A 2,926-nucleotide genomic window follows, 5' to 3' on the forward strand; every position below is an offset into this window, starting at 1 on the left:
GAAATATCTCGAAATATGTCCGTCAGGCCCCTTCCCTTGAGATAAATCTGCCAATATCTCGGAAACGAAGGGAGCTATGGCAAAATGTTAAGAGACCTTTTTTGTAGAGAATTAAGTTTCCTACTTTTTATGTTCTATGATATTTTTTGATCAGATGCGTAGATCTCAAGATATATCAAGATATTTAAAAGTTCCGAAGCTGCACCAACATAATAGAGGTACAGAAACACCGTGGCCTCTTTCTTTGAGATAACTCTGCACTATTGCGAGCTGCAAATGCCACTTCCAGCTTAGCTGTGCAGAAGAAGAACAACAAGAAGAAGAAATATCTCGAAATATGTCCGTCAGGCCCCTTCCCTTGAGATAAATCTGCCAATATCTCGGAAACGAAGCGAGCTATGGCAAAGTGTTAAGAGACCTTTTTTGTAGAGAATTAAGTTTCCTACTTTTTATGTTCTATGATATTTTTTGATCAGATGCGTAGATCTCGAGATATATCAAGATATTTAGAAGTTCCGAAGCTGCACCAACATAATAGAGGTACAGAAACACCGTGGCCTCTTTCTTTGAGATAACTCTGCACTATTGCGAGCTGCAAATGCCACTTCCAGCTTAGCTGTGCAGAAGAAGAACAACAAGAAGAAGAAATATCTCGAAATATGTCCGTCAGGCCCCTTCCCTTGAGATAAATCTGCACATATCTCGGAAACGAAGCGAGCTATGGCAAAATTGTAAGAGACCTTTTTTGTAGAGAATTAAGTTTCCTACTTTTTATATTCTATGATATTTTTTGATCAGACGCGTAGTTTTCGAGATATATCGAGATATTTAAAAGTTCCGAAGCCGCACCAACATAATAGAGATACAGAAACACCGTGGCCCCTTCCTTTGAGATAAGTCTGCACTATTGCGAGCTGCAAATGCCACTTCCAGCTTAGCTGTGCAGAAGAAGAACAACAAGAAGAAGAAATATCTCGAAATATGTCCGTCAGGCCCCTTCCCTTGAGATAAATCTGCAAATATCTCGGAAACGAAGCGAGCTATGGCAAAATGTTAAGAGACCTTTCTTGTAGAGAATTAAGTTTCCTACTTTTTATGTAGTATATTTTTTGATCAGATGCGTAGTTCTCGAGATATATCAAGATATTTAAAAGTTCCGAAGCCGCACCAACATAATAGAGATACAGAAACACCGTGGCCCCTTTCTTTGAGATAACTCTGCACTAGTGCTTGCCGCAAATGCCACTTCCAGCTTAGCTGTGCAGAAGAAGAACAACAAGAAGAAGAAATATCTCGAAATATGTCCGTCAGGCCCCTTCCCTTGAGATAAATCTGCCAATATCTCGGAAACGAAGCGAGCTATGGCAAAATGTTAAGAGACCTTTTTTGTAGAGAATTAAGTTTCCTACTTTTTATGTTCTGTGATATTTTTTGATCAGATGCGTAGATCTCGAGATATATCAAGATATTTAAAAGTTCCGAAACTGCACCAACATAATAGAGGTACAGAAACACCGTGGCCTCTTTCTTTGAGATAACTCTGCACTATTGCGAGCTGCAAATGCCACTTCCAGCTTAGCTGTGCAGAAGAAGAACAACAAGAAGAAGAAATATCTCGAAATATGTCCGTCAGGCCCCTTCCCTTGAGATAAATCTGCAAATATCTCGGAAACGAAGCGAGCTATGGCAAAATGTTTGGAGACTTTATTTGTAGAGAATTGAGTTTCCTACTTTTTATGTTCTATGATATTTTTTGATCAGATGCGTAGTTCTCGAGATATATCAAGATATTTAAAAGTTCCGAAGCCGCACCAACATAATAGAGATACAGAAACACCGTGGCCCCTTTCTTTGAGATAACTCTGCACTAGTGCTTGCCGCAAATGCCACTTCCAGCTTAGCTGTGCAGAAGAAGAACAACAAGAAGAAGAAATATCTCGAAATATGTCCGTCAGTCCCCTTCCCTTGAGATAAATCTGCCAATATCTCGGAAACGAAGGGAGCTATGGCAAAATGTTAAGAGACCTTTTTTGTAGAGAATTAAGTTTCCTACCTTTTATGTTCTATGATATTTTTTGATCAGATGCGTAGATCTCCAGATATATCAGGATATTTAAAAGTTCCGAAGCTGCACCAACATAATAGAGGTACAGAAACACCGTGGCCTCTTTCTTTGAGATAACTCTGCACTATTGCGAGCTGCAAATGCCACTTCCAGCTTAGCTGTGCAGAAGAAGAACAACAAGAAGAAGAAATATCTCGAAATATGTCCGTCAGGCCCCTTCCCTTGAGATATATCTGCCAATATCTCGGAAACGAAGCGAGCTATGGCAAAATGTTAAGAGACCTTTTTTGTAGAGAATTAAGTTTCCTACTTTTTATGTTCTATGATATTTTTTGATCAGATGCGTAGTTCTCGAGATATATCAAGATATTTAGAAGTTCCGAAGCCGCACCAACATAATAGAGATACAGAAACACCGTGGCCCCTTTCTTTGAGATAACTCTGCACTATTGCGAGCTGGAAATGCCACTTCCAGTTTAGCTGTGCAGAAGAAGAACAACAAGAAGAAGAAATATCTCGAAATATGTCCGTCAGGCCCCTTCCCTTGAGATAAATCTGCACATATCTCGGAAACGAAGCGAGCTATGGCAAAATGGTAAGAGACCTTTTTTGTAGAGAATTAAGTTTCCTACTTTTTATGTTCTATGATATTTTTTGATCAGATGCGTAGTTCTCGAGATATATCAAGATATTTAAAAGTTCCGAAGCCGCACCAACATAATAGAGATACAGAAACACCGTGGCCCCTTTCTTTGAGATAACTCTGCACTAGTGCGAGCCGCAAATGCCACTTCCAGCTTAGCTGTGCAGAAGAAGAACAACAAGAAGAAGAAATATCTCGAAATATGTCCGTCAGGCCCC

Source organism: Osmia lignaria, unplaced genomic scaffold (genome assembly GCF_051020975.1).
Source record: "Osmia lignaria lignaria isolate PbOS001 unplaced genomic scaffold, iyOsmLign1 scaffold0012, whole genome shotgun sequence".
In the NCBI taxonomy this organism is placed as follows: domain Eukaryota; kingdom Metazoa; phylum Arthropoda; class Insecta; order Hymenoptera; family Megachilidae; genus Osmia; species Osmia lignaria.